General features: G+C 35.5%; 1 long non-coding RNA gene across 2 annotated transcripts in view; it reads left to right on the top strand.

The window, feature by feature from the left end:
* The window catches only part of LOC145248844 (uncharacterized), a 1,349,369-nt gene that overhangs the window by 1,182,423 nt on the left and 141,396 nt on the right, over nucleotides 1–25,550 (top strand). The window lies entirely within an intron of this gene.

The following is a 25,550-nucleotide window of genomic DNA, read 5'->3' as shown; positions in this document are numbered from 1 at the left end:
TTTCTACCGTATTTATACACCTCCATCGGAATTGGGTCAGACGGTGATGATGATTTACCAGATCGGATTTGCTTGATGATACCATAATTAGATTCAAAAGACAAATCCGGCATTTCTGCACTCTCTGGAATGGAGGATACGACATCATTGTCAATGACGGAAGACGTGTTTAAAACATTTCAACGTGCTCCTTCCTATGGTTGAGAATAACTCTTTTGTCCGTGGGATGTGCTTCTCCATTAGCAGTGCTTAAGGGGGCGCACCACTCTTCTTAGGACCAAATACTTCCTTCGAACAACAGAAAAATCTTGATAGATAAATATAGTTGGAAAGCTTTTAAGTTTTTGCTTTCGGCGGTTTCTTGAAGCTTAATAGCTTTAATGTACCAAAGTGTTCGTTCATGGCTCTGACAACGCGTTGTAAATTGCATCTCTAGACTATATATATATATATATATATATATATATATATATATATATATATATATATATATATATGTGTGTGTGTGAGGGCAAAAAGAAAGTCTGTTTCTTAGGCTGTGGATCTGGATAGCATCACAAGTGCATTTGAGAAGTTTTATAACCGCACAAGCAGAAGAGTCCGACGTATAAAACCAACAATAGGTTCTTTGATGAAACACGAATGCGTTCGAAATGAATATTTCTGTTGAGCGAATTATTGAACCATGATAATTGACTTTTGCATTTTAAAGTTAAATTCAAGTGATTGTGTGAACACAATTTAAAAAACTAAAGCAGGAGTAGGATTTCTACAATGAAATGTAGACGACGATATTTTGTGAACTAAATCAGTGTCGGAAGACATGTGAAGTAGGTCCTCGACTAGAGCAGGTAAATAATCGATTTGTTTTAAAAATTGGTGATTTCACGGATTTTGATGACAAAAATATTGGAAGTAAGTGATATTCGAAGATCCTTAATCAATCTCGCGCTATGTTGGCTCATCCTGTCGGTATATTTATAGAGATAATATAGTTGTTTTTAATTCAATTTTCACCCTAAACAAAGCACAGTGCCACTTTGAAGTAGAGGGCTACTATCGGCGACATAAGTTGCAGGGATAATATGAAGGGAGATGAGTAGCAAGATGTTTGTTCACATTACACTTGAACTTCTGCATGTCAGTACAGTTGGGAAAGTAGAATCCCGGAATGGAGTTCAAAACTTTAGCAGTACTGGGGAAGAAACTATGAGTAGAAGGCTTTCTTACCCCTAGGGATCTCCATCGTGTAGGGGTGGAATTTAGCTGTTTGTCGGGTTTGTCGGGGATATTACGTCTGTGGGGGGTACAAGTGCTTGTAGTCCGTCAGAGCATTAACCAATAAAATCACCATTAAAGTACTTGTAGAACAGGCAGAGGAATGCAACATTTCGTCGATGGGACAGAGGCTGAAACTTAGATGGCACTTCAGGACCTATCAGGTTGGTGACTCTCTTGTTAACCCTGCCCAGGAGCGAGAGACTAGTACCAGCCCATATGTGACAACAATACACTATACATGGGCGAATGGTGGCCTTATAGAGGTACAGGATTATAAACAAAGTGAAGTCATGTTAGCGGTCAAGTGTAAAAAAGTCTGATGTCTACGTAAAGTATATATATACACAGGGAAGAGTGACAGGTTCACAACACAGCACGTGACCGTTTACTGAGAACGATACGGGAGAGAGCGAAGAGGAAAAATCGTGAACGATATGGAAAAAATAGAAGCAGGAGGGGAAAAAAAACAACAAAACTGAATCGAGAAGATAGGCATTAAAGAATGAAAATATATCATCGTGCGAATGAGAACGCGGTTGACTGCACACACATAGAGATTAAAAGAAAATCTGTGTTATAGACTTGCGTAGTTTATCTTGTGGTTATTATGAGCTGCGCAAGAGTGAAGACTTGTGTTGATATACTTTAAATGAACAAAAATCATTTGATAAAGATATTTCTTATTACTGGAACCTTAAGATAAAAGAAGAATAAAAACAGAAGAGAAACTTAGACACGAAAAGAAACCCATGCTCAAAATGTTATGACACTTCTTCCGAACATATTGCTTGTTCAGATTTATCTAATTACTTGCATGGGTGCCCGGCGTTGCCCGGGTTTTTGGAGGTGCATGCTGAACACAAAAAAAAGGTAATTTTTTTTAACTTTGACCCTATTATGACCCCTTAAAATTTATTGTTTTGGATTCAAATCGAGTTATTAAGTTAGATCCATGTCCAAGGAACCTATATCTAAAATTTCAAGTGTTTAGATTCAAAATTGTCGGAGGAGTTTGGTAGAGTTCTCAAAAATAAAATCGTTGAACTTTGACCCATTAACAGACAAATTTCTGGCCGAAAACCGATCACATTTATTGACCTGTTTTTGCTTTTTTGCTTTTGTTTTGCTCAACATACACCTCAAAACACCCGGGCAACGCTGGGCTGAAATACTAGTATATATATATATATATATATATATATATATATATATATATATATATATATATATATATATATATATATGATTTTTCTCTTTCTCGAGTGTTGCCATTACTTAATACATCTCTGGCTCAAATGAGGCAGACATGAGTGCCACCAGAAGCACCTGCCGAACGATCACTCCTAAACCTTCTACAGTCCTGCATATCTAATGGCCGGTCCAGGCTGTGGTGCCATGAACACCTACTGGACCAGACTTGGATGTTCCAGAGTCTTTATTTCGATTGACGCCCATATCCGCAATAGACCTCAATTAGTGTCCGTTTGCCGTTTTAGGCTACAGCCAGCCTTTTTGTTGTCAAGGTCTGGTGTGGACGTGTGTCAATATATATATATATATATATATATATATATATATATATATATATATATATATATATATATTAGGAGTATTACCCGGGATTATCGGGGTGATTTAATGTCATTTTATGTTCATGAAGTGTAAGATAAAATAAATATATAAAAATATCAATTTTCGAAAAAACTCTCAATCGAAATTTAGAAGAAAATTAAATGAGAAAAGAGAGAATTTTAACTAAGTGCTCGTAAATTGTATGAGTATTGTATGAGTAATGTGGTTTTGTTGTTGTTATGAGAAGTTATGTGTTTTGATTAGTTAATCAAAGAAAAATTATTCTTTGTAAGTTAACGAATTTGTATTTGTATGAATAAATATTATTTAAAGTGTTAATTAAAGTCAAGTTAATGGAAAAATAGAAGAACTATTTAAAAATATAACAAAATGTTAAGTTGTATTTATACTGTAATTGAGGTATGTGAATTTTTGATTTAAGAAAGTAAATTGTCCAAGTGTATCAATAAACGTGTTTCCAATTAATGGAACAACATTAAGAAGTTATGTCGTCAAGCAAAAAAAAAGAAAAAGGAAAGAGAAAACACACTGTAATGGTCGTGTGTGCGTGTGTGCGTCTGTGCATCCGCTGTGACGTGTGAAGTAGTAGTACGAACAATTCCATAACAGAAATAAGGTGTCAGCGTCGGTCTGGCTCGTCGGTGAGCAACGAGCTGGCAAATGGCCAGTCATTTTCATTTGCATACGTACAATAATACATGGTGGTTATCAGGTGCCGATACTCGTTGAAACGTTTCGATGCAAAACCTAGCTTAAAACACTGCCAGGTAGAGCAAGTACCTTTGTGTGTAATTTTATGAAAATCGCTCAAACCATGTTTGAGTCTATAACGAATGAAACTACACACAAAATAGTTGCATTTATACAATAGTATAGATATATAGATATAGATATATACGTATATACATATATATATATATACGTATAATAATAAACGCATATATAGATATACATGCATATATACACATATATATACATTTATATACATATATATATATACATATATATATATATATATATATGTGGGTATATATACTAGCAGGGAGACCCGGCGTTGCCCGGATTGAATAATGATCAACGAATGTTTTACATACGTATATTTTTATTGTCATTGATCATTGATATCGGGGAAATCGCCCATTTATTTAATCAAATCGGTTAATTTTTCCCTTGTACGAAATCCATAAGGGTGCACCCGGTGTAAGCTTCATATGACTCTACGCATTCACTTAATCCAGAACACATTGTACTTTACATTGCATTGTAGAGAAGTTACTGTGGCTTAATATATATTAGTATTCCCCGGTTAGTGCGACTCAAGCGATCGGCAATAATCCTTTCGCGGAGGAGAAAAAAAAATGATTAGGTGAACCTCTTAATGAAGCGTAACTGATTGCCACTTAGAATTACCCGATGTTTCAGGGAAGCTCAGGCGGATATACAAATGACGGATATAAAATGGCGAGCATACAATGATCTTTAGTGTCTAGACTTTAGAGAAAACCTGTATTCGAACAGTATCTGGCATCGCCACTTATTTTGTATATTCTATTCCTAACGGCAAACAAATACTATAAATATTCATATCGGAAATATATTTGAAAATTAAAATACACACAATGATTTGCATTAGCGAGTGATTTCAGATATATGATATATATATATATACATATATATATATATATATATATATATATATATATATATATATATATATTTCTGTGTATTTTAGAATTAATAAAGTCGTTTTTTTATTCAAAACGAAAACTTCGGCATAGCTTCAAGTAACAAATAAAAGAAATATCTCTAATTTATAAAGGATAATTATTTTGACAACGAGGACACTCAAACCGGCTGTTTAAAATTCAAAAATGATTAAAATAATTTTAATGTACATTTTTACATCTTGCAAACCGTTGATATTGTAAAATAAGGTGGACCATAATTAAGTTTTACGCTGCTCAGTTAAAAAAAAACAACTTGTTTTTTGTTAACTTTAAAAACACAAAAGAATTTAGCAAACCATACAGTAATTAACAAAGAGATTTAATTAAAGAAACAATGTGCTTCCATATATTATTTACGTCTTCGTCATAGCAGCTATCTCTGTTACAACGTTTATAACTAGGGCTATGATAACAGCATGTTCTTTTCATCGTTTTGATTCTCGAGTATATATCCGACACAGTTGAATATAGTTAATCCTCCGAAAACAACATCACTCTCTATAAAAGCATATAAGATATGAATGGATACGCATTCGAGAGTCTAAACTATGAAAATAATATGCTGTTGGCTCTAGCCCTAGTTATAACTACACATAGTGTCAGGAACAGTCAATGTAGTAACATGGTAGAGTGTAACACCATAATAAATAAACTATATACATCTGTTCATTTATGAGTAGGCTCCGGATATTGTTGACATTTATTACACAACTATTTTTTTCTGTCGAATTAATACGTAACTAGCAGAACCAGTGGAAATTTCACGGTTGTTAAACATTTTTAAAACACATAAATAAAACGAATAAAAAATAAAATAAAACACGAATTTAAGACAATTTTTTAGCAATTTCTATTTTAACCTATTAAAGCTAAAAAGAATTGATTTAAAATATACCAATAAAGTTGAGTTTTTTTTCTCGCTCTGACATCTATAATATAAATCTCACTTGTCTGTTTAAATGTATGTATGCATGTATGTTTATATGTCTCGAAAAAAAGGGCGAATGAACCCTTTTCGGGATCAACGGCCAACTAGCACCGTGTATATTTGTGTATATATATATATATATATATATATATATATGTGTGTGTGTGTGTGTGTGTGTGTGTGTGTGTGTGTGTGTGTGTTGGGGTGGAGAGGGCTTCCGTAAGCCTTGGTGAAGGCAACCTTTCTAGGAGAAGCAAATCTCTGATTTAAAAAACCATGAAGCGAGAGACTAGTACCCGCATTAAGTTGGTCTGCAGTTTAACTTGTTGCTGGTTATCTTGCTCTTGCTTGTTGCTGGATCTCAACATTTTGAACCGAGAGAGAGACGTTGTTGTCGTACAAAGCTAAAACTCTGTAACATAATCTTTGTATAGATACTCCTTCAGGCATTTGGGCTCATGGACATTAAGTGTCTGAGGGAATGGCAGTCGTCTTACAAGACGTTGCAATCATCATCATGTCTCGAAAAAACTTTTGACAGAGGCGACGGATTTTCACAAGATCTGTATCATTATGAAGATCGGTATCTTTATGAGACTTTGGACGACAAATATCCAAAAATTGGCAAAAACATCAATTCCTTCATGGGCATTTTTTTTACAGAGAATGGTAGCAAAAAATTGTTCCTTCATGACAATTTAGCCAAACAGGCATACCCACAAAGGTTCTTTCTTGAATTTGTTTAAATATTTAAAAAAAAAAAAACGATCTAATTATGCTCGTGCGGTCATGGACTAGTCGTTATAGTGGCAGCGTCGTTATTTTACGATTGCAGGTTCGAGCCGAGATGTCAGATATATGTTTTTTTTTTAAGTTTAAATATTGAAACAGGGTTATTTATGCCATTTTTTGTTCGTATTTTTTAATATTTTTCCATCACGTTCGCTGTTTTTTTTTGTTTTTGTTTTTGCGACTTTTTATAGAAGTTTTAACATTTAAACATGGTCATAAGTGCCATTTCTTTTTTTTTTTTCCTTTGCTTATTCTTTATCTGCCATCACGTTCGCTGTTATTTTTTTTTTGTTTTGGTTTCGTTCTTCCGATTGAAAAAAAAAATATTTAAACAGGTTTATTACGATCGCTTATTCTTTATTTTCCATTTTGTCTTGATTTACCTCCCCCCTTCCGACATTTCTCCACACCCGGGCAACGCCGGGTACCCCCGCTAGTTGATAATAAAAGATTACTTTTTCTGTTGCTATTTATTTGCTTCCCAACTCGATAAAAAATGTCACGCAAGGTCGTTTTTCATATGGGGAAACAAGCTCCTTCAAACAGGGCACTTTGGTTGTAAGCAAACATGGAAATTGCTTTAGTATTGAATGATGTCCCCTAATTTATTTATTTATGAAAATGCAAAAATGATTTAGGCACTAGGCCATTAAAAAGTATTGGGGAGGGAATCTAAGGTCATTTTTCACTGTACCTTATATACGTCCATCATTTTCCTCGCTAGAATCTTAAATAACAATAATACTATATTTCTCCCAGGGGCCGTCCTATTCACGATGCACAAATCGATTTTTAACATTTTAAAATAAACATGAACATAGGTCAGTCGTTTTTATTAAAATAATTTCATTGGCATGGGGTGAGAAAAAACAAAAAATACAAACAGATGTTAATAAGACCCCCCCAATGCTTTCTTAATGGTAAACTGCACCCTGTTTGATGGGAACCGAAAACAAACTAGTTGCTCTCTAAATGAAGATGAAATCAAGATGAGCAAAAACAATATAAGATGAGAGAGTTTGGGATTATGTTATGTCCATAAAAAATGAGTACATTTTGAGGGGAGGTCAAGAGTGACAAGAAAATATGGGCAGCGTGCGTCCTGGAGGTTTACTCTGATCTTAGCCCGAAAACCAGATCTACTTTTTTATATTTAATAATTATTAAAACGAACTTCTAAATATACTCTCATAAATATGCGAGCGATTAAATGAGAATTAAATAATGTATGTATGCCTTTAAAAAACTAGGGTTAATAGACTGGAGAGTTGTATGTTTTGATTTCGATTCAAGCTGATGACACCAAGTCATTTTTTTATAAATTATTTTTGATATCACTATTATATATAAGGTAAACTAAAATAATCGATAAATAATTGGCTAATAATAAATACGTAATCTGCATGACATAAAATATCACATTAAAACGTATTTTATGACGGGATAATGGCGAGCGGGCTGCTAGTATATCAACAAAACTAAATATTTTTATATACGAGATGTGTATACGAGATGTGTATACGAGATGCGTATACGAGATGCGTATACGAGATGCATATACGAGGGCATATACGAGATACATATACGAGACGCATATACGAGATGCGTATACAAAGTGCATATACGAGATGCATATGCGTATATGAGATGCATATACGAGATGCATATACGTGCTGCATATGCGAGATTCATATGCGAGATACATATACGAGGTGCATATACGTGCTGCATATACGAGATGCATATACGAGATGCATATACGTGCTGCATATGCGAGATGCATAGGCGAGATGCATATACGAGGTGCATATACGTGCTGCATATACGAAATGCATATACGAGATGCATATACGAGATGCATATACGAGATGCATATGCGAGATGCATATGCGAGATGCGTATGCGAGATGCATATGCGAGATGCGTATGCGAGATGTGTATGCGAGATGCATATACGAGATGCCTATGCGCAATGCGTATGCAAGATGCATATGCGAGATGCATATACGAGATGCATATGTGAGATGCGTATGTGAGATGCATATACGAGATGCGTATACGTGCTGCATTTACGAGATGCGTATGCGAGATGCGTATACGAGATGCGTATACGTGCTGCGTATATGTGCTGCATATATGTTCTGTGTATACGAGATACATATACGTGCTTCATATACGAGATGCATATGCAAGATGCGTATATGCTAAAATGAAAGCGAGTAGGAAGTACATCGCAAAAGAAAACAAAACAAAAAAAAACATAAATGGGTAACATATAGCCAATACACCTTTTTTTTTTTAAACTCAACTTTTCTCGCATCCACTTTAATATCGTCTTACACCACCAGGCGTGAACCAATGTAATAGGAAGTCGAAATTGCTTAAAAGGGAACCTGCCTTGAAATATGTAGAGTGCGAAGTTACGGAGAGAAGTTTGAACATATTTTAAAACTATTTTTACCTTAAACATGCCTCAACATTGATAGTCTTGCTAGTTCATGTGTTTTTAAGACATGACCACTGACAGCATCACACGTTGTGCTTAACCCATGCGCTTTATATATTTTCATATAGTTTAGCATTTTACAAGAGCATAAGGTATTGTGTTTAAACCGGTTGTTTTATTTTACATTTTGGCGCGCACTGTTCTACATTACATTATTATTTTTTTTCTTTTTATTACCTTTTTTGCCTGCGTATCGTGATTCCCTCATGGTTATTGAACTTGTTTTATTCCGAACGAATCTAATCATGTATGGAAATAGAATTGAGACTTGTTGGAGTTTCAAAGGTTTTATTCAGAGAGTTCGCTCCTTAGCGGAGAGACCACATAATTATTTCTTAATAAATTTTCTCACTCTGTCTTAATATGATCGATGCAGAAGCAGAGTCCCGAGGCAATATTCACTTAGATCCTATTAAATTTTTATACGCATCTCGTTTCTTTCGTCTCACTGTTCAGACTGCTCGAAATGTTTCCACTCCCTGAACAGGTGACGTCATCTCTATCCAATGCGAATCACCATATGCTTGTTTTGTCTAGAGAAGTAATCCTTGATGTCCCCGCCTCAACCAAGCCTGCTGCACTGAGTTTATTTTCGTTTGCTCCTAACATGTACTTAATGCATATATGAGATGCGTATTCGAGATGCATATACGAGATGCATAACTAATTCATACGATTAAACTTAAATTCTACTTACTGACGTAAGCTCCTGATATATAACACATTTAGAATTAACTAGGATTAATTTCGATTAACTTGGGTGATATATTTTTATATCATTTGTATGCTAATCCAAGCTTAAAAATATATATATATATATATATATATATATATATATATATATATATATATATATATATATATTCAACAAAAATTTTGTCAATATTGACATCTCGTGCGCACTTCTGAAAAAATTATTGAATTTTCAAGATCTAAAACGTGTATAAAATATATACAACGTCAGGTGGAAATACAGTTAATAGTAAAATGGTGATCACTAGAGAATCGCATTGATAAGACAAAAGTCACACATTGTGATTGGGCAGAAGGAGTAACCATGGTGCGTGATTCGTCATGCCCCACATATGGCGGTGCGCAGTGTGACTTTAATGATGAAATGCTACAATGTTGCAATATAAAGGAATTTTTTGACAGCATAGTGAGTAAATTGTAGTCTCTATTATACTAAATCAGAGAACTTACATAGAAAAATCGATTGCTTTTTTGTTCGTACAATAATCAAACAAAACCTATGACGTAACAGAATTTATCGATTGCAAACTGTTTATTTAAAATAATTAAATAAATAAACAAATAAAATAATGTACAGATTGTAATGAAAAATAAAGACCTTTTAAGATGTTAGAAAGGTTTTATTCAACATAAAATTCAGCAGGTACAACAACATGGTCGGTAACGAACGACTAAGCTGTGAAAAGGTGCCAATTTCGTTCTATTTGTCAACATCTGGTGCGCATGCGTGCTAGCGCTCTAAACTCACAACACTCTCCACCACATTTTATTTATATTTCGGGTTGCAGGTGATCTTCCTTCCCCTTTTTGTTGCTTCTGGAAGAAATTTGAAAACCCTGACTGTAGCTGCTGCTCTTCTATTTCTAAACACTTTGTTTTGTCGACTGTAGAGAAAGCTTCTCCATTTGGTGAGGTATTATTCTTTGGGGTCTCCTGTTGATCAATCAACTCTGGTTCGCGGATGTTTGATGGAGTAGTAGAATCTGGTGATGTACCATGATCAGGGGAGACAGGAGATTCCAAGTTTGTAGAGGAGGGGTCAGTTACAGGAGTGGGGGCTAGGTCTTCTGTTGAGACTGTTGACTGAAGGCCGTCAGGAAAACGAATTCTGGCAAAATTTAGTGTTGCAGATATTATATCTACTGGTTCCACTAGGGGTTCTGACTTGTGTTGGCGGACAAACTTCCTAAGGAGGGCCGGTCCTCCTTGCAGCCACTCGGGTAAGGTATATCCGGTGCCCGACCTTCTGGAAAAGTTAAACATTCTCTCGTGTGGTGTTGAGTTAGTTGCTGTACAAAGTAGCGATCGAATAGAGTGCAAAGCTATGTCGAGTACTTCATGCCAGTGATGTTCGTCCAATTGCCTGGTTTTGAGTGCAAGTTTGATCGTTTTCCAAATCGTGCCATTTACTCTCTCGCATTGTCCATTGCCGATTGGATGGTATGGAGTTGAGTGGGTAATCACAACTCCATGTTGCCAGAGAAACTCTTTTAGTTCACATGAAATAAAGTGACTTCCTCGATCACTATGGATGGAATCTGGGCAGCCAAAAAAGGTAAATAAATTCTGGAGACAATTTATAACAGTTTTTGTTGATATGTCCTGACATGGATAGACAAAAGGATAGCGTGAATATTCATATACAATCACGAGTAGGTATTTGAGATTATTCGTAGATGGTTTCGGTCCCATGAAATCTATTGAAAGACGTTGAAAGGGGGATCGAGAATTGATTAATCGACCTGATGGAGGTTTGAAGAACCTAGGTTTTAGTTCAGCACATATTTGACATTCAGCACAGGTGCGCTTAGCATCTTCCATGCAGAATGGTAGATTCTTCTGCCTCACAAAGTGATAGAGTCTCGCTACTCCAGGATGACAAAGTGCTGCGTGCAGGTCATTTAGTGATAATGAGCGCGAAGCAGAGCATGATCGAGAAAGGGTATCTGCAGAGTTATTAAGAGAACCTGGTCTGTATACTATCTCATAAGAATAGTTTGAATGTTCAAGTCTCCACCGAAGCAGCTTATCGTTTTTAATACGATTTGGTGTCTGCGTGTTGAACATAAATGATGCAGCCTGTTGGTCAGTAATAATGGTAAAGTGTCGACCGAGTAAGAGGTCACGCCATTTACGCACAGATTCTACAATGGCTGCCGATTCACGTTCCACTGCTGAATGTCGACGCTCTGACTGCGTTAGGGTTCTGGAAAAATATGCTACTGGACGTCCATTCTGGGAAAGGCAGGCTGCTAATGCTGTCGCAGATGCATCAGTTTCTATCGTAAAAGGAACTTCATCCTCAATGGCTGCAACCGAAGCCTTGCAAATTTCATCTTTCATGACTTGAAATTGATTTTTGAGTTTCTCAGTGATAGGAAAGGATGTAATGTTTAATAAAGGTGTAATCCGATCTGAGAAATTCTCTATCCATGGTGAATAGTATGAGAAGAGACCTAGAGCCCGCCTGAGTGACTTACTGCAGTTCGGAATCGGTAATTCTTTTAGTGGTGTAAGTCGGTCTGGATCAGGACTGATTGTTCCATTTTCCAATAAGTGCCCTAGAAACTTTAGTTTGGTTATACCATATTCACATTTTACAGGGTTTAGTTGCAAGTTAAGACGGTTGATAACCTTTCTAAAAGCTTCCATATTTTCGTTTAATTCTTTATTAGTTTTTCCTCCGATGACAATGTCATCAATGTAGGCAAATGTACCTTGGAGTTCATGTTCTTGAATCAGATTATGCATAATACGTTGAAACACAGCTACTGAGTTCGTTAGCCCAAAAGGTAACCTAGAAAACTCGTATAGTCATCCGTCAGCTTCAAATGCTGTGTAAATTCTCTCGTCTCTATGTATAGGGCATTGATAATATGCAGACTTCAGGCCAAGCTTATTGAAAAGTTTGTACTGTGATAGTTGGCGTATGATATCCGAAATTTTGGGAAGCGGAAAAGCCTCCAAAAGTGTAAACCGATTTATAGTTGCGGAATAGTCAACGACCATGCGACGCTTATGTCTTTCTTTTCTAGTTACTAGTACTTGGGCTCTCCATGGGGAATTCGATTTGATTGTGATACCTGCTTTTAATAATTTTTGTATCTCATTCCGGATAAATTCGCAGTCCGATGCTGAGTAGTTTCTGATTTTTGTTGCGATGGGTTTACAATTCTTTGTTAAATTAGCAAAAAGAGACGGTGGCTCGATTTTCATCTGAGTGACGTTACAAATCTGTAAAGATGGTGTCTTTCCGTTATAACGGAATTCCACCCGGTTATGCAATTGCATGAACTCTTGTCCAAGTATAATTGGAGCACACAAGTTGGGAAGGATACATAGACGCATATTAGTGTAAATTTGTCCATTAACAGCGATGGATGCAACACAGTGTCCTAAGGTTTTGCTCGTGAGATTCGAGGAAGCCCTGCTTACCGTATCATTAGAAGGTAATATACTAAGGCCGAGTGATCTCACGATGTTAATTCGTATAAATTTATGAGTGCTTCCACTGTCTACCATAGCTTTCAAACAGTTACTATTAATTGTTGCATTTACTACAAAATATTGTGTGCATGGAGTGCATTGGGATGACGCAGTGAGGGCAATATATGCAGAACTAGTCCTGGTATTATAAGTTGTTTGTTTTATTTTAGATCGGCAGATTTTAGAGAAGTGGCCCCTCTTTCCACATTTAAGGCAGTCAGCATTCCGAGCTGGGCAAATATTTCGAGAATGATTTTCTCGTCCACAGAATTGGCATCTGGCGAAGTGAGTCGCCTGATTATTTCTGGAAACAGCAGCACATTCATTAGTTAGTTCCAAACTAGAGTTATTTTCAGATTCATCTGCATGAATAGATGCCTTTGCTACAATTGATGCGTCATAAGCTGCTGCATTATGTTGGGCCATTTCTAGACTTCGTGCAGTTGCTACGGCATGATCTAGGTTAATTACAAAACTTTCAAGTAATCTCTGCCTAATAGTTGAGGAAGTGAGACCTGTGATAAATGCGTCACGTATCGCTAGCTCCGCATGTTGAGAGGCAGTAACATCTTCAAATTTACAATCCTTAGAAAGATTCTTTAGTTTTAGGAGAAACTGATCAATAGATTCACCTTGATTTTGTTTTCTAGTGGCGAGAAGGTGACGAGCAAACACAGAATTTACCGGTTTTACATAGGTTGCTTGAAGGATGCTAATTGCCCTCTCGAATGTTGAACAGTGAGATATAAGAGAATAGACCTTCGGTGAGATGATATTAATCAGAATACTTAACTTATTCGGAGGATTTTGAGGATGAGCGACTGTGAGAGAGTCGATGCAGTTGATGAGGGTACGATACCAATGATTCCATTCGTCAGCGGTTGTATCTGACGATCCTTCGAATTTACCAGGTCTCGGTATGGCATCCATTGTTGCGGTTAATTTTTAATTCTATGTTGAATAAATTGTAATGAAAAATAAAGACCTTTTAAGATGTTAGAAAGGTTTTATTCAACATAAAATTCAGCAGGTACAACAACATGGTCGGTAACAAACGACTAAGCTGGGAAAAGGCGCCAATTTCGTTTTATTTGTAAACATCTGGTGCGCATGCGCACTAGCGCTCTAAACTCACAACACAGATTATTTATAAAGGGAATAAATGCTACTGAATATTAGAAAGTTAAACCGCACACATAAAATAAACGCCTTTTAAAAGTGTCTTGTAATTTTCCTGAAGCGTAGTGCGTAGTTTATAAAAAACATATTATTTGAAAGCAATGGCGAACTTTATTTAAAGATAAGGTTTGTGGCGAACTACCTGAAGGCTGCAAGTACATAAAACAACGAGAGATAAGATTAAAGTAATCATCAACTAATTGTTTTACGAACGTATTATATCGGATTAAAGATAATGTAGTTTATATTCATGTCTTTTTATTTATAAAAAACAAATTGGTCGGCATTAAATATCAGAAGGGTTGGTATATCGTAAATCAAAACTATCAAACAACCGTTATTTCATATGACATGAATCGAGAATAAATATATAGAATATTCTGACAAGTTCTCTACAAGAATTTCGTCTTCTTTTACTGGACCATAAAACTTATCACACGTGTTTCTCTACAAAGCCACCCTTCACCTTTCGCACAGTGTATTCTTGCCACAGCGGGGCTCGTGCACTATGCATTAATTCCTCTAAATGTAAAGGGCCATAAAAGATCCTCAAACTAAATAGGCCACATACTTTAACGGCTCATAGTTGGAATATGCTAAATACTTTAACGGAATATGCTTCGATAAGCATGCTGCACGCGTGCTCCATTCAACACAAATCACCATTGACAATATCGACAAATACCTCTTTAGTTTGGAGGTGCTAGAAAGCTTCTTATTCTAAAATGTTATTTTCTCGAACCGCATTTCTTTACAATTCTATCTTCTTGTCCTGTTTTTCTGAATATAACATGATTCGGAAATTTAAAATATAACGCGAACAAACATTTCGTTTCACACTTTTCACTTAAGATTATTTTATAGATCTAGTCCCTGATTCACGGGTGCCCTTTTTCACAATGTCAATATGATTCGTTTGAGACGGATAAAAGTGTCGAGAAACTCAATCATGACAAAAAAAATTACAAAATAAAATCTATACAATTTTTTTTTTTCTTCTTTTGTTATCCATACATTACGTTTTGAAACAGGTCAACTTCAATATTTGAAGGCGAAACTATTTCGAAAAAGTAGAAAAATTCGCGGGATTTGTCTTAAAAATAGACAATCTAACAACCCTGGACAAGAATATGAAAATAACATCAATTCGCTAACGCCTCGTTTGCGAATTTCATTATAATAAAATATTATTTTTGTAATGTGTGAAAGGATAGTGTAGTAATTTCGACGTGCAACAGTTCTTCATCAAAAATAAAATCAGTGAACAGTTCCGTAAATAAGGGAACGTTAGAAATAACAGGGCAAAATAAAGAGTATTGCCTGCCAGGAGCTTCTGGACTTAAAGAGACAATTAATGATTAATTCTTGCAGTATAAGTTTATTATTTGTATTAAACTATGTAGCGCAATCTTACTTTTTCAGTAGTTATTAGTTCTTACTAAGTTAGATCCTTTCGATCAGTCTTGTATCTAAAATATAATAGACCCTATATTTTAAATTTTATAAAGCTATATTTGTTGCATGTTATTGTTTTTTCTTGTCCGAAAAAAAAAATTTTTGCGTTATCCAGAAAAATTATTTATTCGTTATCCAGAAAAATATTTTTTGCGTTATCCAGAAAAAATTTTTTTTTTACGTTATCCAGAAAAATATTTTTTTGCGTTATTCAGAAAAATAATTTTTTGCGTTATCCAGAAAAATATTTTTTTTTGCGTTATCCAAAAAAATATTTTTTTGCGTTATCCAGAAAAATAATTTTATTGCGTTATCCAGAAAAATAATTTTTTGCGTTATCCAGAAAAATATTATTTTCGTTATCCAGAAAAATATTATTCTCGTTATCCAGAAAATAATATTTTTGCGTTATCCAGAAAAATATTATTCTCGTTATCCAGAAAAATAATTTTTTGCGTTCTCCCCCCCCCCAAATATCATCCGAATCAAATCGGATCTTTTGATTAAATAGTTTCTCATTCCTTTGAACTCACACGAGTTCTGCTAGTTATTAATAATCGAAGAAGATTCTAGCAATATTAAGAATTCGTTTTAAATCAATGTTGAAGCAGCAGGACTTTAGTGATAAAGAAGAACAGAAATTCGGCGAATAACTATACTCAAAGTGTAGTATCTGTTCTCATACTACATTAATATTTCCTATTTACAATCAGTAAATGAAGATAATCGGCTAGACTAAGGTAGCATAAGTTTTTTTTTTTATTCACTACATAGTGCCCATTTGTGAGGAACTTAATATTGCCCACATTAACAACCGATGGTCTGTCTAAATTTACGTTTCATGTTCAACAACTAAATATGGATTATAAGTAACCAGGACATGCGAGTTCCGATTTGCTTTCAAAGTCTGTCAACCGGCAGAATAAAAAGCGCTAAAATTAGCCCATCAATAAGAATTGCTTGATAATGAATATGGAAATATATATGAGGCACAGAAGATGAAGATGGCCATGTGTAGATACACGTGCACGTTTTCAGCTCGTCGTTTTCAAAGAAGAGGAAATGGCTACTGAATATTATTTAGTCAGTGTTTACATAAACAGAACAAGTTTTGAATGAATATAAATGTCATCATTCCTATGCGATCTCAGCTGAAATCGATTACATACTTTTTATGCATTATTATGTAAGGTGTCAGTGCCTCATGTATTTCTCTCAAATATATCTATCTATCTATCTCTATATATATATATATATGTATATATATGCCTACTATGCACTGTTAAAAAAAACAGTAGCCTCTCTTTCTCTCTCTCTTTTAATATATATATATATGTATAACAAAAATGGTAATTAATAAAAATCTGAAAAGAGTGCTCAATACTATTGCAGAGCAAATATGCGTTTTATTTTCTCATTACCGTTTTATCTGTTTAGTTACACATGTTTCGGTTGCCCGACCATATATACGCTCCAGCAGCCTCGTCAGACCTTACAGAATTTCTGTAAGGTCTGACGAGATTACTGACGAGATATGGTCCGGCAACCGTAACATGTGTAACTAAACAGATAAAACAGTAATAAAAAAATTAAACATATATATATATATATATATATATATATATATATATATATATATATGCAGTTAACTATCTCACAGCATAGAAAACACCACCTATAATAATTAATACATGTAATCAATCAATTAATTACATCACAAAAATACACTAATTTCTTTTCAGTTACATATCCACTTTTGAATTATAAGGACATATATATTCTAAAACTAACATAAATTACATCATATATTTTTAAAATATATTAACGGCTATATGACGTAAAAACACCGTACTCTCAACACAACTCTATAACTTTTTTAAATTTCCAGCGACTTTTTTTCGTTTTTTTTTTTTCTGAAATAGAACTAAGTAATCGTTTTCATAACAAGTATACTTTCAAATATTTCAACGACTCTTTCCGTTCTGAAATAGAAAAAAATGTCATTCTTTTGACAACAAATTTATTTTCAAATATTGTATCGGTATTTTATTTTTTTCAATTTATTCGTTCAGAAAATTTTCCAATAACACTGTTTGTTCTTTTTCATCTCACTATCTCGTCGGAATAGCATTTCTATTCTTCTCATCGCATATATATATATATATATATATATATATATATATATATATATATATATATATATAAACTTTTCATTGGTGTTACATTACCCAATGAACTTCACTTTTGTATAAGCAATATCGCTTGAAGCATCTCTAGGTATTTGTAATTAGCTGACCGAAACGTCCTTATGAATGTGTAGAGAAATATAAATGCTCATGCAAAACAAATAAGTATATAATGCTCTACTTTGTGTTGCGCATTCTTACATAAAAGTCGTTATGTTCATTATCTAAGCTAAAGGTAAATAAGGAAGACTAATACTTACTAACAGAATAAGAGTTACTCCCCTTAGCTCGTTATTTACTTTTTAGGTGGTTACTTAAAAATATCGACTTTGCTGAAAGATTTGTAAAAGATATTGCGTTTCATCCGCGATTTAATGTTACGATTTTCTCGTTTTGATTATGCATTAATTGGAGATTTAAAAAGCGATATAAAAAAGAACCATAATCGAAATGAATGCGAATGATATTTTAAAATTTATCACTGCTACGTACCCAGCAAAAGAGTTCAGCTAAATTTAACCAATAATAGAATTTTGAAATACTCTATAGATCGTCTATATTTACTACATAAATGCAATTATTTGAATTTATAATTTGCATAATTATTTTTAAAAGCAAGGCTGTATTAAATGTTTAATGATAGTTAAATGTCTGGGATACACGTCACCAGCGTCCTTCCGCCTGTCCCAGTTGAATAAGTCCATCGAAGACACCAACAATGACGCTAGTCCAGCATCGAATGATCCTTATATCATTCGTAGACATTTATGTTGACGACACTACAATCTATGGTAGACAGTAAACAATCAATTTCTCTCTGATGCTCTCTCTTCTAATCTTGAGCACGTGGTACAATAGTGTAGGAGGTGACTGGTTAATTTGTATGCATCTAAAACCAAGCTTCTATCTCTACATCATCTACCCTCTGATGCCAATCTGGCAGCAATTGAAATGAATGGCTCTCGTCTTGGGTAGGCTTCATGTTATGACTAGCTTCTATGCTTGACCGTTACTCCAGATCTGAAATGGAACACGTATATCAAATCCATTGCCAAGGTCGCTGGAAAAATTGTGGGACCCTTCTATAGCTAGATATCTCACTCCTGATGCCATCTCTACCTATATAAAAGCCAGGTACGGCCAACAATGGAATACTGTTGCCACATCTGGACAGGAGCTGCTACATGCAGCTTATCCTGCCTTGACAGCGTTCAAAATATTGGGGGATGCTCTTTTCTCTTCCTTGCAACCTCTTTCTCAGAGAAGAGACGTTGCGAGCCTGTCTTTGTTTTACTGTTATTTTCATGGCAAGTGCTCATCTGAGCTTCAATCTATAGTCGTCCCACGCCAAACTTTAACGAAAAACACTAGTCAAGCCAAAACCACTGCCAATAATTTCTCACACTCTTTATCTGTGCCTAAACCTAAATGCAGATTCCATGCACAAAGATTCTTTCTTAGAACTGCACGCCTGTGAAACTCTCTTCCGATTGCCTGCTTCCCAGCTGACTACAATCTGATTGTCTTCAAGTCTAACGTAAAAAAAAGTTCTTTTAATCCAATTTACAAAAATTTACAAAATTCTCACTACTTATGTGTACTACGCTATAATCACATTGGCTAATGTATACCCATTTACCCTTATCCTCGAGTTTCCTCCTTGCCTTGATAAGCGTTAATTTCCGTGAAAAAAAAATGTCACAGCAGGTTCTGGACTCCCCAGGAAAGCGTGGCTAATACTCAACAATACCCGAGTAAAGGTTGCGGAGATAGGGAACAACCTACACAAATGGGACTATACACTTGACGCTCGGTGCAGACCAGTGTACATATTCTCACGTGTTGTTCCTTGAGCGAAAAACAAAACCTCACATGTGGATCTGAAAGATGCCTCGAACACTGAGCACCCATGAATCTTGAGAAAAATGAAACGTTATGATGTGTGTCTGTGAGTTCGTTCCCAATTGATTCTGAAACGGCTAGGCTGATTTTTTTTAATTTCACAACATTTACTTTTTTTATATCTGTTACTATGTTAGATAGGTTTTGTATCGAAATATTTCTGATAAATATCAAAAATCTATAATCGAAAAAGTTCGATGAAACAAGGAAATCGTACTTTACGAAAGTGAACACCTTTATACAGCCTAACATCACAGGTGCATTTGATAAGGTTTAGAAACTCTACGAATGCACAGCGTACACAATCAACAGTAGGTTTTTTGATGAGAAAGGGCTGCGGTCGAAATGAATGTTTCTGTTTAGAGCACCATTGAACCATTTAATTTTGTATTTTAAACTTTAATTCAAGCCGTTATAAAAAAATAAGTCCACAATATATTGTAGTCTAAATTGTACTGCGGAGCATCTATTGTTCATTTCATGAAATTATTTTATATAATGACCGAAATTAAAGTTTAAAATCCAAAACTTAAGTATCACAGTTCAATTGTGCTCTAAAGCTAAACATTCTTTTTGAACGATAGCTGTCTTGTCTAAGAAAGCACTGTTAATTTTAAACACCGGACCATTCTTAAATAGACTGGTGCTGTTAAAGTGTATAAAGGTGTTAAGTTTGGTCCAAATCGTACCTGATTGTTTAATCTAATTTTTTCGATTATCAATATTCGATACTTATCGAGAAAGCATTATAATATAATGTCTAACTATGAAAACTCACACAAATATAAAGTACATTTGTGAAATTTCAAAACTAAAAGCTCATCCGTTTCGGAGTCCATAGAGAAAGATACCGCACACATAGTCACATACACGCACACACACATACATACACACACCCACACACACACACAGAAACGCAGCATATACAGGTGGACAATACCAATACAAAATACGACTGCCCAGTGATGCCTCAATATATACAGCTGAACTAAAAGGGGCTCCTTCAATCTTTGACAGACTATGGATACCCACGAAGAGGTGCCTGCGCGTGAAATTTTTGTGACAAGAGGTGCGAAATCTCCAACTACACCTCTCCTTAGTCGACATTGTTTAAAACCAGTGGCCAGTGAAGTGTGTACAGGACGATTGGAAACAAATGCCGAGATAAGCGAAGAGATCATACAGTACATAGAATTTCCAAATGGCCACCCATCTATTACTAACCAAGCTCAACGTTACTTAACCGGTGATCTGACGAGAACCGGTGTGTCAACGCGATTATGCTGTGTATATCTACAAGCCATCAAAATAACACTCAAATACATGAAAGACAACAAACAAAAGTTCAACATATATACAAATTCCCTATCCCGTATCATGGCGCTTGAAGAGGAAAAACTAAACACCTTTTCATCACAGAAATTATACGGGAATATAATGAAATAACCGGAAATGGTAAAATAATTGTTATAAACTAGTTGTTGTAGCCTCGATACCAAGTTATGTTGGCATTGAATGAAATGAAAAAGCAGACAAACAAATTTAAAACATCAAAATACCATAGACAGACCTGAAAATAAAAGCAATTAATACCTGGAATACAGGTGACAAAAGGAATGGAATAAGTGCACAGAGAACAAATTTCATAAGAATCAGAAGTGAAAACCATAAAGCTTTAAGGACAGAGGACCGGAGATTGTACTGAAGCGAATAGAAACTGTACACACAAGACTAACTCATTCCTACCTAATCGAAGCGGAGGAGAGCACCAAATGCACACTCTGCAGCTAACAAATAACAATCAAACATTTACTGACATAATGTAGAAGACACAAACACATCCAGAAAAAAATATTTTCGAACAGAAAGCATTGGTAAAGTGTTCCAAAAAGTGGAGCCTCAGCAAATTTTAAAATACTTAAAAGAGAGGAATATATTCCAACCCCTTAAAACTAAATAAGTAACATTTTACGTTAGAAAAACAAACCTTTTGGGACATTTACAGCATCTTGCTTCTGATAATAAACTTTTCAAAAAATTTAAAACTTCTTTGGCGAAATTGAAAATTTTCTAAATTAACAAACCATTTATTGGCATTAAATGACAATTAGATGTTTAAATGCTACTAAACAAACTCACTCACACACACAGACACGCACAAAGTGTCTAGTATATATAAGTAAAGATATTGTAAGGCTAATAATCTTCAGATGAAATAGAAGTAAGCAATTTCGAAATTTGAAAAATTTGCGATTATCAAAGAAGTCCATCATTACATGCTTGACAGAACGCCGAGCTTTGACATTTCAGAAAATTGTGTTAAGAAATATTTGATATATTTAATCGTATTATTTTTCGTTTCTTCGTCGGTGTAACTGTGATTCTGAATAGGTTACTGAAACTATTTACTAAAAAATATTTACAGGATAACTTTTCAGTCGTGAGTAATTAAATAAACCCTTCTCGAATTAATATATATATATATATATATATATATATATATATATATATATATATATATCAATATTGTAGTCATCGACATACAGTCCTGTTTCGCTGTATCATAACTCATCACTGCCGCTAGATTAGCACCTCTTCCAACCGAGGATTGAACCTAGAACTATCGTGTTGATAGTCAGCAGTTCTACTGATCGACCCATGGGAGCGGCGCCCGCAGATAACCTCGCCGAATTTCTATTTTAAACAAACATCCGTCCACCACTTTTATAGTGCTCAAACCGCTTCTTTATAAACAAACAGCGAGCCTCGCATTTTCAGCCAATTAAGTAGCGGGTGAGATTATTTGCGACAGTGCTCTACCCAAATAGGGGAGGGGTTTAAAATATATTTTGTAGTCATCGACATAGAGCCCTGTTTCGTTGTATCACAACTCATCAGTGCCGCTAGACTAGCACCTCTCCCAAGCCAAGGATTGAACATAGAACCATCGCGTTCTCACCTTCTTCTTTATATTTTTTATCACTTTTATTAATCTTTTCTCTTTATATTTGATTTTTATTCTTACTGTACTATTCGACACAAATTGATTAATTGATTAAGTATATATGATATAATACCAACTCTTAAAAACATAGCCTTTACCGCTACCGCCTAATCCTGCCATAATTACCTAATAATCGCATGGATAATCCTCTGTTCCTCCTCTAATGTACACCAGCTTTATAAGACCTAAAAAGATAACAATATTAGATGCCTCGTTCATATCTTGGTATCTAGCACATGTGTCAGGTCATGTCATATGCTACTGGTACCATGTAACCAGGTACTACCTGCCTCATGGTCGGGTCACCCACAGCTAAACTGGTTCCCCCACCAAACTTGTTTGGTGAGGAGGGTGGCTAGTCTCCTTGAAGGATTAAAAAAAAGATCTCCCAAAGGGCGAATGGACCCTTTTTCGGGGTCAAGGGCCAACTAGCACCGTGTGTGTTTGTGTGTATGTATGTGTTTGTTGGGGTGGAGAGGCCTCCTGTAAGCCGTGGTGAAGGCAACCTTTCTAGGAGAAGCAAATCTCTGATTTAAAAACCCATAAAGCAGTTTTACTTGTTGCTGGCTATCTTGTTCTTGCTTGTTGCTGGATCTCAACATTTTGAACCGAGAGAGAGACTTTGCTGTCGTACAAAGCTAAGACTCTGTAACATCATGTGTGTATAGATACTCTCTCAGGGATTTGTCTATAAAAATGGTCCTGTGGCGATAGAAGTCAATTTTTTGCTCATGGATTTTAAGTGTCTGAAGGAGTGGCACTTGTCTGACAAGACGTTGCAATCATCATCTAGTACCCCTCCTATTTTGATGAGAAGCATGAGCCTTCGAGATGCCTAGCACAAATGGCTTGCTAATTGATCAATAATTCTATCAAGAGATCTAAATGCCAGTATATATATATATGTATATATATATATGTGTGTGTGCATGTATATATATATATATATATATATACATATATATACCCATATATATATATATATATATATATATATATATATATATATATAATTATTTATTCCAGGGTAAACAGTTACATATGGTCGCTACAAATAGCCATCTGTTTCAGGCAATGAGAATTCGTCACGAGTCCCTGAACCATTCGACGCCACAAACAAAAGGGGGGAAAGGGAAAACAACTTTAATCATTTCACATTTATATCATCTATAAATCAAGCTGTAGTCTTTTTTTGAACAATTTTCTAAAAGATTGAAATGCGGGCTCTCCATTTTTTATCCTTCTTTTTTAGAGAGCTCGCAACTTTTATAGTTTTTTCTTTTTTGAAGAGTTCTTTGTTCCCCTTTTTCCCCTTTTGTCTGTGGCGTTGATGATTTCAGCGTCTCCTGACGAAGTCTCATTGACTGAAACAGATGGATGTTTGTAGCGGCCATATGTAGCTCTTTAACCTCGAATAAAAAATAAAAAATATTTTGCTCTTGTAATTGAGCATTATCTAACAACCTCACTGTATTCATTATTCATTAGTCCCGATTTGGAACAGCTCAAACCTGAATATATATATATATATATATATATATGTGTGTGTGTGTGTGTGTGTGTGTGTGTGTGTGTGTGTGTGTGTGTGTGTGTGTGTGGACTTTCCCGTCGATTTCGACGTATGAGGTTCGGACAACCCATATTTCTAAAACTCATTTATGCTTTTGCCTCTGATGACTTTTTAGTCCAGCAAGGGACTTGCAGACAAGGCCACAAATAGAACATGAATGTGGATTTAATGCTGCAGATATTGGTGCGGCTGGTAGTCGTTTTGCTCTTACTCTGTTTTCTTTCAGTTGCCTTAAGCTTTCAGATTGGAACCTCTGGAGACCTTCAAAACACCTTGATCTCCATCCTTTTCGGTCATTCACCTCATCTTCAAGACTCCTGTATGGTATGTTCACCGCAGAGAAGTTACTCTTCAACTTGTCCTTGTACCTAAGCCAAGGACGTCCGACAATTCTTTTACCACCCTCAAATTGACTGTACATCGCAATTTTTGGAATTCTGTCATCGGGCATCCTCAATACATGACCAACCCACCGCAATTGCGATTGAATAAGGAATAATTCAATGCCATATATTTTGCATTTTGTGAATAATTCGGCATTTGATACCTTATCGCGGAGGCTAAGACCACATATGGAGCGTAGACAGCTTTTGTGGAAAACGTCCAGCTCATTAATGTGATGTCTGTATGGAGTCCATGACTCAGATCCATAAAGAAGAATGGAAAGAACAACAGCACGGTAGACACGGATTTTGTGTCTAGTCGAATACCCCTTTCGTTCCACAAGCGATGGCGAAGATTTCCAAAGGCAGAAGTGGCCTTAGCAATCCTGTTGACAATTTCATCATCAAGAGAACCGCCCTGGTTCACCTTGCTACCAAGGTAAGGAAAGGACTTGACATAATTGATATCATGACCGTCGACTTTCAGCTTGCGCGCAGGAAATCTATACTCTGGTGGATTTTGCTTTACGCCTTCAACTTGTTTTGGGGTAGGGTGTGGCTGATGCACTACCTCAGTCTTCCTCATGCTAATTGTCAGGCCAAAGGCCTTGCACGCGGCTGAAAATCGATCAAGAAGAACCTGGGCTTCCTTAAACGACGTGGCTACCAGTGCGGCATTGTCAGCGAAGAGCAAGTCGCGAATAATTTCGGTGCGAAGAAGAGTCTTGGCCTTAAACCGTTGATGGTTAAATAAGCCACCGGATGACCGAAATTGAAACTTGACACCAGTGTCCAAATCATCAAA

This window comes from Euprymna scolopes, chromosome 27, assembly GCF_053919585.1.
Source record: "Euprymna scolopes isolate OS-2025 chromosome 27, ASM5391958v1, whole genome shotgun sequence".
Taxonomy (NCBI): domain Eukaryota; kingdom Metazoa; phylum Mollusca; class Cephalopoda; order Sepiida; family Sepiolidae; genus Euprymna; species Euprymna scolopes.
Note: the sequence above shows the minus strand (reverse complement) of the source record. Positions and strands in the feature narration are given on the sequence as shown.